The sequence below is a fragment of the Hibiscus syriacus genome, unplaced genomic scaffold (assembly GCF_006381635.1).
Source record: "Hibiscus syriacus cultivar Baekdansim isolate YM2019G1 unplaced genomic scaffold, ASM638163v2 tig00110156_pilon, whole genome shotgun sequence".
Classification (NCBI taxonomy): Eukaryota; Viridiplantae; Streptophyta; class Magnoliopsida; order Malvales; family Malvaceae; genus Hibiscus; species Hibiscus syriacus.
The window spans coordinates 148,353-159,716 of record NW_024062606.1 but is presented as its reverse complement, the minus strand read 5'-3'; the positions used below and the strand labels follow the sequence as shown (position 1 = coordinate 159,716).

The following is an 11,364-nucleotide window of genomic DNA, read 5'->3' as shown; positions in this document are numbered from 1 at the left end:
GTTAGTTTTGCCGCTGATTTGGTTTTATGATTAGGATTCGTGATCATTTGTCTTGCCTGCTTGGTTGTCAAATTGCGGTACCTTCATCCCCTGACGTTTTTTTCCCTCCAAAATCAATGTAATCTTCGAATTCAATTCCATTGCAAGTGCAAATTTGATGTTGGCTGTCTCAGATAGTATTCAAACAGCACATCAGGTAAATTAGAAATTTCGACACCATCAAAATATGCCCAATGAAAAGCTCTTAATTTGTTTTGCAAAATAGAATTAATGGTATTTAGTAGAATTGCAGAATCGATATCTGGTGGGTCAAATCTTTTATCTGCTACACGGTCTTCTGCAGCTTCATACATGTCGCCTGCTTTGTCACCACATTCGGATAAAAATGTTTTCCATGGGTTTGGTTTTGCTAAATCTGGAAACAAAAATAATCTGCGCCTCTCCGCATCACTCCAAGATTTCTCATCATATCACCGTCTTGATCCAGAAGCAGCTAATCTTATTCCTGAAATTGACAAGAGCATGATCTGTTCGAAACACCCTCTACTGAGAGAAAATGTTGCGGCGAGTTTCTCAAAGGAGAAGGGTTTGCCGGGTGGAACCCCTTTTCTAATGACAAAGTGGGTGCGGTCCATCATGGTTTTCTTGTGCCTACTCTACTTCATTTTTTTGGCATACATGGTTTGCATGCATATTTATTCAAATTGGTCCACAGGAGCCTCCAAGTTTTATGTTGTTCTTGATTGTGGAAGTACTGGAACTAGAGTGTACGTATATCAGGCTTCAATTGATCACAAGAATGATGGTGTCTGCCTATTGTCATGAAATCATTAACCGAAGGTCTTCCTAGAAAGTCAAGCACACAAAGCGGGTGTGCTTATGATAGGATGGAAACTGAGCCTGGGCTTCATAAGTTGGTGCACAATAAATCTAGCTTAGCAACTGCAATAAAGCCTCTTATTTCATGGGCGGAGAAGCAAATTCCTGAAAGAGAGTACAAGAATACCCGTCTTTTCCTGTATGCTACAGCTGGAGTTCGCAGATTGCCTAATGCTGATTCAAAATGGCTTCAGGAAAATTCTTGGTCAATACTCACGGGCATGATGGGAACAACCCCTAAGAAGGCAACATTTGGGGCACGTGATTTGGGTGGATCATCGTTACAAGTTACATTTGAGAATGAGCACCGTCAACATAATGAAACCAATTTAAACCTTAAAATCGGAGTGATTAATCATCATCTTAGTGCCTACTCTCTCTCTCGGGCTATGGTTTGAATGATGCATTTGACAAGTCTGTAGTTCATTTATTAAGGAGGCTTCCAGATGGCTCCATTGCCAACCCGGTTAACGAAAAGATAGAAATTAAACGTCCTTGCTTGAACTCTGGCTATAATGAACAATATATTTGTTCCCAATGTGCTGCAAAAGACCAAGGAAGTGGGAGTCCTTTAGTTCAAGGGAAAAATTTGGATAAGGGAGGAAAATCTGGAATTCCAGTGCAGCTTATTGGTGCTTTAAATTGGGAGCAATGCAGTGCAATTGCCAAAGCTTCTGTCAATTTATCTGAATGGTCGAATCTTTACCCAGGCATTGATTGTGATTTGCAACCCTGTGCGCTTTCTGATAACTTGTCTCGCCCTTATGGCCAATTCTATGCTCTATCAGGCTTTTTTGTTATATACCGGTTCTTCAGTTTATCCCCAGAGACTGCACTTGATGATGTACTGGAGAAGGGTAGGGAATTTTGTTAAAAAAACCTGGGAAGTAGCCAGAAACAGTGTTGCTCCACAGCCCTTTATTGAACAGTACAGCTTTAGAGCACCATATATAGTATCACTTTTAAGAGAGGGCTTGCACATTTCGGACAATCAACTTGTCGTGGGTTCTGGAAGTATTACTTGGACAATGGGTGTTGCATTGTTGGAAGCTGGGAAGTCATTTTCAAGCAGACTAGGGCTCCATGGATATCAAATATTGCAGACCAAGATTGATCCAATGATCCTTATTGCCATCGTTTTAATGTCATTGGTTCTACTTGTTTGTGCATTATCATGTGTTTGTAATTGGATGCCAAGATTTTTCCGGTGGCCATATCTTCCTCTTTTCTGGCATAACAGTGCATCTTCATCTTTTCTTAATATACCATCTCCTTTCAGTTAAAGCGCTGGAGTCCTATGAACTCAGGTAAGATCTCTTGTATGACGTATTATTTGGGGCATAATTCTACCGCTTTTCTTGGCTATGTTTTCCATGTGAGAGAAATAACCTCTCAAATATGTTAATGGATGCCTTCCTTCCATGCAAGGATGCCTACAATCAAATTTTAGTAACAGCTGTCCATCTGCATGACAGTTATGCTCCAAAACAGGCTACAAAAGCAATGATGCTGATTTGTTGTTAAGATTTTTGAATGCACGCCTTACAAACTGACAGTTTATAGAGATGCGTCAAGAATATTTTTAAGGACATGGATATGACTAATGATGAAGTTATTCATCTCCTGTGTCTTATTACTTGAATGCTCTGAATTTGCAGTTTGCATGTCTTTCAGCACTCAAAAAGTACCTCAGTTTCAACGATTTTTTGGACACAATATTTTGGATCTGATATTGCCCTCAGCTATTTGCTTACTACAGGATCCATTAACTTACATTAATGAACTTGAAGTGTCTGTTCAGTGTACGAACCTAAGTAATTTATACGAACCTAATTATTTGCTATATATGTTCTTGAATGTTGTTTCCCTTGTGCACTTCTTATTACTTGGCTTCGTTATGATTGTTTCTATGATCCTCATTCTCTCTTTTACAGGGGATGGAAGAAATAAGATGCCCCTAAGTCCAACAGTTCAAGGTGGTCAACAAACACCGTTTGGCTTGGGACATGGCCTGGTAAGCAGCATCCAACTCACTGAGTCTTCCTTGTACCCCTCAACCAGCGGTGTTTCACATAGTTATTCCTCCAGTAGCTTAGGGCAGATGCAATTTGACAGTAGTAACATGGGTTCCTTCTGGTCCCCTCACAGAAGTCAGATGCGACTGCAAAGTAGGAGATCACAATCACGAGAAGACCTTAACTCCTCACTAACCGGTATACAAATGGGGAAGTTTAGGAAAGGCTTTGCAGAAGTTTTGGTATGATTTTATCTTCTCCTATTTGCATCTTACCTTTATAACGATAGGACATGAGAAGTTTATAAGATCTGCTTTCTCTTATTAATTCTAGGTGTTCTTTTCCTGTAACATGCAGAACTTCGGTTTAAAAATGAGTTAAACACAGTTAATTTACTATGATCCGATAAGTATATATATAGCCTTGTTAGAACAGGACTGTGACTCTCAGAAGTATGCCTGAACGCAAAAGTAATATACGTTGCGCTAAAAAATAAAAATATTTTCTCATCACTATTAGTGCACTTTACTTGATCTTTAATGAATTGCATTGAATTCATTGCCAGATGCAGCAAGCAATACCAGATTTATGTGAAGTGGGATGACTCGAGGAAAATGAGGATGAGTTGGTCTGATCATTGGTTCTTCCAGATTTTGGTTAGAAGGAATTTCCAGGTCTTGTTATCCGGCTCCTCGACTTACCTGCGTTTATAATTGCATATCTGTTGAGATTTCGAGCAATTGGTTACCATTCATTCATATATTTCACAAAGGGCAGGTGATGTGCTGACTTATTGTTTAATTCGAGTGTCACTTCTACCTCTTTCGAGTATTAATATGCACAGCTTATGCCTGAAAGCATCTGTTATTACACAGACACAGCTAGATTAATCCTATTACTCTACTTTTTACCCCTCTAGAACCAGAAATGATTTATTTTCTTTGATTATCAGTAGCACATGATATACATGGAAAACCAATCTCTATTTTTCGCACCGAAGAAAGGGCTTTCGCCGTCTATTAAAGGGACTGAACTAGGGGTGTGCAAATCCGGGTACCCGAAGTGCCGGGTATCCAGATCTTCAGATAATTGATTTCTCGGCCCGTGTCCGACCCGGATGTTACCGGGTACCCGGATTTTGCGGGTACCCGGGTTTTTTCCTTCAAATTATTAATTAAAAAATACACAAATTTAAATGTTCGAAACTTCGAATTACATAGTCTAACATCCAAACATAATTAAAAAATGTCATGTTAGCATCATTGTTCATTTTTAAATATGGGTGAATAAAACAGAATCAAAACGTAACGTTAGGTATAATTTTTTAAAAAATGATAATTGAGTGACCAAAACATAAATTAGATAATATATAAGTGACCAAATAGGTTGTTTACCCTAAATAAAAAATATATATGAATTATATTAGATAATATATAAGTGACTAAATAGATAGTTTACCTTAAATAATAATCGAGTGATCAAAATATAAATTAGATAAGATGTAAGTGACCAAATAGGTAATTTACCCTAAAAATTCCTAAATCCGAAAAAATTTAATTTTGTAATCTGAGCCTGACCCGAGAAATGTCCGGTCGGATACTTGACCTGACTGGATAATTTTTTATAAAATTACCCGATTTTTTTAAGTTCGGGTCGACGGATAGACGAATCGGATCAAATGGGTTGGGTATTTTCCCTGGACGGAACTAGAATGAAATATCGAAAAAGTCGACTCCTTTCACTGTTTGTTTTTTACGTCCAAATGGGTTAAGAGCACCCGTCTGATGAGTTGGTTTGTGATGGTGCTTCTTGTTGGGGTTTGTGATGGGTTAAGAACACCACTTTATGCCGAACTTTTGGCTTCCTCTTTGGGCATTACAAAAGAGGAAATTAATTCGGTATGATGCCAATGCGTAAGATCTACGGATGATGGTGCTGGCTTATGATTTGCCTGGTGCACGTTTCTCCAAACGTCTGCCTTTTATATTTATACCCAAATATAAACCTAGGTTTTATGCCGATGTAAAATCTTATATTAAGGGTGAATTTATAAAATTTTAGAAAAAAAATAAATTATTAATAAAAAATATTTAAAATATATGATAATTTAAATTTTTTAGGAGTTGATTGTCTTGGTCGCCTGATTTTAGACATAATATTAAGAGTAAAATTGCTTGTAATGTAATCTAACTATCCTATACATTAAAACTATCCCCTAAGAGGGATAGTGTGATGGCCCCGATTTATTTATTTATATATTTTGATTGTTTTTTGCATGCTATATTTATAGGTTATGCAATAAATAAAATTTTAATGAAAAATAAAATTACTAATATATTAAAATAAGGGTACTAAAAAGTAGCTTAAAATTTGTATAATTAAATAATTAAGTGAAAATACGATGTATTATAAAAATAACATGAATGTGTCAAATATATAATGAAATTATTAATTTATTTTAAAAAATCTATAATTATTAGAAAATCCAAAACAATCTAAAATTAATTTTGATAGATGTGCATTTAAATCACAAGACTTGCATATCGTGTTATAAGAGAGCTCTGCAACACCTACCTTGTCTGCCCATTAAACCAAATCGTCCCTTAACCCATTGTTTCGAACAAAGAACTGGTCCATAATATTGGCAAAAATCCTAGTTAATATAAGGTAAATTTAAGTGAAATTATTTAAAATATTATCGAATTATATAAATTACTATAACGTTATAACATTTTTATATAATCACACTAAATCTAATTTACATAAAGTATTACTCAATATAAATAGTAACATTTATGCAATTTAATAATATTTTATGTATTTTTTTTTATTCTTTTGCGTAGTACAATTGATGTTACAAAAATATTACAATTATTGTGTACAATCCTCGACGTTAGAATAAGCATTTCGCAATTTCAGGCCTCAACGTACCAATTGGTAAATAATAGGTAAAAAGTATCATAGGAACACGTATTTTAATATAATTAACGGGGACTTCGTATTATTTTTTATGTGATTATTTAATTTAAAAAATAAATTTAATGTGATCATTTAATTAATATTTTTCGTCATTGACTCTTATGGTGTTGACGTGACAATTCATATTATTAATTGGTTGTCCACGATTGATGATGACTTAATAAATGAATGAAAAACGGGCTAAATTGATTTTTTGATTTTGTTCAACGGTCAAATTGCCTTTTTTAAGTTGGCTTATTTAAACTTTTAAAAAAAATAAAATTTATTTTAAATTTTAAATATAAAATTATTTAAAAATTTAAAAATCAAATATAAAAAATTATAAATAAAAAATAATTTAAAAATTAAATATTCATATTAAAAATACTAAATGATAATTTAAAAAATTTTAAAAATAAAAAAATGTTTTTTAAAAACACATAGAGTATTATACATAAAATAATATATATATAATATATGCATACCATCAACACTTATATAAAGTATTCTTATTGGATTAATTCAGATTTATAAAATTTAAATTAGTCAAGACTTACAAATTTTATATTTTTCAAAATTTTTTATGTTTCCTAATTATATTTTATTTCAAAACATATCGAGTTTCAACTAATTCAAAAATTATAAATCTCAACTAATTTAAATTTTGTGATTCACGATTAATCTAGTAAAAATACTTTGTATACATGTTGATAATATGCATATATGTTACATTGATAATATGCAAATATGTTACATGTATGTGTTATGTATAATATATATTTTTAAAAATAGTTTTTAATTTTTTTAATAATTTATAAATAATTATTTTATAACATAATATATATATTCAATTTTTAAAAAATTTATAATTATTTTAGTATTTTGATATGTATATTAAATTATTTACTAATTTTATTTTTATTTTTTAATATTTTTAAATTTAAGTTTTTGAATATTAAAAAATTATATTTATAAATTAAAATAATTTTATGTCTTTAAAAAATTAAATAAACTCTTGTACTTTAAAAAAAACTAATTTGACCCTCGAACAAAATAAAAAAAAATTAATTTAGTCTATCTATCATGTCATATGTCATAGTGGACTATCACATCAACAACATGAACTCTCACGTCCGTACCATAATGATCAACGATGGAAAATGTTAATTAAAGAATCATATTGGATTTATTTTCTAAGTTAAAAGATCATATTAATAAAAAAAATAATACGATGGTCAAATTGATTTCTTAAAAAAACATAAGCCTCTGATGTATTTTTGCCAAAATAATAATATTAGTTACGAGTGAGATATGAATTCGGGAAAGGTAGATGGGAGCTATATTTGGGCAGAGTTAGGAGGCGGTGAGTATCGCTACACACAAATGATATAACTCGACTAGATTAAAGGAAAATCAATTTTTTTATTTAATTCAATTGTTTAAAACTGATTTGGTTAAAATTTTAATTTTATAAATTTGATTTAATTTGAAAAAAAAATAAATAAAATTTGAGTTATAAAGTAAGATTTGAATAATTTAGTTTTTTAGTAGGTTAATATTCAAATTTGAGTCTTATCTCGTAACTCTGTATGATATATGTATATCACATATGAAAGATAAAAATATATCATATAATTATAAAAATAATTTAAATTAGAATCAATTAATATTATAATATTATAAATATTTATAGTTAAATTTAAATAAAAACTTGAGAAGCTCGAATAATTCGATTCAACTTAAATTTTATAGGCTCGCTTAATTCAAAGAAATTTTAATCTGAATTATAAAATAATATTTATCAATTTAATTAATTTAAAATTCTTTTGACCCGAATGAATTGAATACTCGCATGTATATAATTGTTGTTGACAAATTCTAAAATATAAAAATAAGAATGTTGGTCCAATTCCGTAACATGGCCTGCTTAGATAATCTTGCACATGCATATCCACATGTACATGTGCATGTACATGCATACCCACATGTACATGTGCATGTACATGTACATGCATTGCTTTTAAGCAAAGTTTGGAGCCACCAAAAATACATTTACTAGGATAGTAGGATTGCGGGATCGCAGTTTTTTAAAAATGACTTTTAAAAAGTGTTGTATAAAAATATAATTTAAAATTTAACTGCTGGAATTATTGTTAAAAATATGTTTGAAAAAGATAAAATGTTCCTTATATATATATTATGTTAAGAATTAAAAATATATCATTTAAATTATATTTACACTTATTAATATTATAATATATAAAATATATCAACTTAAACTATAATAAAAATATAAAAAATATTTTAAGACAACTCGTTAATAATATTTTTATATATAAATTATTTTATTAAGAAAAAAATATATTATCAATACATTTTAACACTTGGACATAAAATTATTATGAAATAATAATTTAAATACTTGTTTTGATAAAAATATTTAAAAAATTAATAATAAAAATAAATTATTAAGTAATAAATTATTTTTTAAGGATATTAGTATTAAATTATTAAAATAAAATGTAAATATATAATTGAGTGGAGTCCATGCATTACTAAAAATAAAATTATAATTTGCTTCCAAAAGTAAAATTAAAATTGAAAAATCTTGAAATCCTAATTTTTACAATTAGTTTAAAATCATCATTTCCACCGTAATATTTTTCTATATGACATTAATTTTACGATCGAACATTTTATTTGAAAGTAATTTTAAAAAGTAACGTCAAACAGACAAAGGTAATGAATGTACAAATCTCTTGTTTTAGGGTGCCTAAAATAAATATATCCCAATTTTGCCCTATACGTTGTGTGCATATATTCCCCATGGTGGATTAAGGCAAAAGCCTGCACTGTTTTTTTCACAATTCCAAAGTTAAAGCAAAACGCAACATAAGTGATGGACGCCTTTCCTTCCTCCTCATTCTCCACCGTGGCACCATCAACAAAACCCCGATCTACTGCCCCACCGTCTTATGTTCTTCCCCGTTACATTTCCCCCCTAAGAATCGACAAAAAGGCTCCGACTTCCACCACCAAAACACCACCTCCGGTCGTAGCAGAGGGAAGAGTGGAGCCAAAGTTGTCAACAAAGATCTTCAACACATTTGACGACATCATAAACAACTTCATAGACCCTCTACTCCGGCCTTCAGTCGACCCCAGGCATGTCCTATCCCACAACTTCGCTCCTGTCGATGAGCTTCCTCCTACGCCATGTGAAGTCATACAAGGATCACTCCCGCCTTGCCTCGACGGTGCATACATTCGTAATGGCCCCAACCCTCAGTTCCTCCCTCGTGGACCTTACCACCTCTTTGAGCCTAACCGCCGCTGCAACAAGTGGTGCTCTCTTCGCCATCAGGATTCTATCCGGCGAATACAACCTTGCAAATGGCATTGGTGTTGCAAACACTAGCTTGGCCTTTTTTGGGAACCGGCTCTACGCCCTTGGTGAGTCAGATCTACCTTACTCCATTCGCTTGACATCCACAGGGGACGTACAAACATTGGGTCGCATTGATTTTGATGGGAAGTTGGTCACGAGCATGACTGCTCACCCTAAGATAGACGTGGAGACCGGCGAGATCTTTGCTTTCCGATGCGGCCCTGTGGCCCCGTATCTAACATATTTTTACTTCGATGCTAAGGGAAATAAGAAACCAGACGTGCCTATATTCTCCATGACCCGACCATCTTTTACCCATGACTTTGCAATTACAAGCAAGTACGCGATATTTGCCGACATACAGATAGGAATGAACTTCATGAACATGATCATTGGAGGTGGATCTCTGGTGGGTGTGGACTCGTCTAAAGTACCTAGAATTGGAGTCATCCCTCGATATGCAAAAGAAGATTCAGAAATGAGGTGGGACCCACCATCTTTTACCCATGACTTTGCAATTACAAGCAAGTACGCGATATTTGCCCGACATACAGAGGAATGAACTTCATGAACATGATCATTGGAGGTGGATCTCTGGTGGGTGTGGACTCGTCTAAAGTACCTAGAATTGGAGTCATCCCTCGATATGCAAAAGAAGATTCAGAAATGAGGTGGTTCGATGTGCCGGGTTTCAACCCGATGCACGCCGTAAATGCATGGGATGAAGATGATGGCAACGCCATTGTCATGCTGGCACCTAACATTCTACATGTAGAACATGCCCTCGAGAGAATGGAGCTTATTCGTGCTTTAGTGGAGAAGGTGAGAATTGACTTAAGAACAGGGATAGTAACAAGGCATCCCGTTTCAGCAAGAAACCTGGATTTTGTAGTATTGAACCCATCTTATGTTGCGAAGAAGAACAAATATCTGTACGCTGGCGTGGGAGACCCAATGCCGAAAATAGTAGGAGTGGTGAAATTGGATGTGTCCAACGGAGAGCGGCAGGAGCATACAGTGGCTAACAGAATGTATGGGCCAGGTTGCTTTGGTGGGGAACCATTCTTTGTCGCTAGGGAACCAGAGAATCCAAAGGCAGACGAGGACGATGGATATGTAGTTTCATATGTCCACAATGAGATCACCGGGGAGTCGAGGTTCTTGGTGATGGATGCAAAGTCACCCACTCTTGACATAGTGGCAGCCGTGAAGCTTCCTCGTAGGGTGCCATACGGTTTCCATGGACTATTTGTGAGGGAAAGTGACCTAAACAAGCTGTAGAACACGGTATATCATCTTCCTCTAGGGTTCAGGTGGATCATTTATTGAATTGATAGGTATACAACTGTAGTCACTGTGTAAGTGCATACCACAGCAGATGAAATTACAGGGTGTACGAAATATTGAATAAACAACACTTTCCATAGCAGGTTCAGATATCCGACTAAAACAATCAATCTTATTGAATTGATAGGTATACAACTGTAGTCACTGTGTAAGTGCATACCACAGCAGATGAAATTACAGGGTGTACGAAATATTGAATAAACAACACTTTCCATAGCAGGTTCAGATATCCGACTAAAACAATCAATCCTTGCTACAAACAAACCAACCCCAATAAACAAGAAAATAATACCTGTGAGAAGTTGGAAGAACCGACGAGCTTCCTATGTCTGTTAGACAAATCTCCAAATTTGATGCTATTGTTTTTGTCTCCAAAGAATCCAATCTGCAAACAGCTCAACGACATGTAACTCAAATGAATCAAGAGGGAAACCACTCTATGCATAGATCCATTTGATCTCCTGATTTCTTAAAACATAGTAAATGGAATTGAACAAAGTAGTCATCTAGAATTGAAAAGTTCAAAAGGTTTGAGATGATACTTAAAATGATTACACAAAAGCTTCAGCCAAGAATCATCTTTCAAGTACGCCCCTAATATTGATACCGCATGTAAAAGAGAGAAACCAAATTGTCACATAAGTTGTTAAATCAACAATAACTTCATGCCAAATCCAGTAGAAGATGCCAGAAATAGGTAATTCACGATTAGATATTTTAATAGAAAAATACAGATCTTTTTCCCTGTAACAAAATATACAAAGTTGATATACACAG

The 11,364-nt window shown here is 33.7% G+C and overlaps 2 pseudogenes; both read left to right on the top strand.

Moving 5' to 3' along the window:
• Positions 1 to 270: 270 nt before the first annotated feature.
• On the top strand, positions 271 to 3,656 carry LOC120215897 (annotated as a pseudogene).
• A 5,039-nt stretch (positions 3,657 to 8,695) lies between these two features.
• LOC120215896 lies at positions 8,696 to 10,677 on the top strand (annotated as a pseudogene).
• The last annotated feature ends 687 nt before the right edge of the window (positions 10,678 to 11,364 follow it).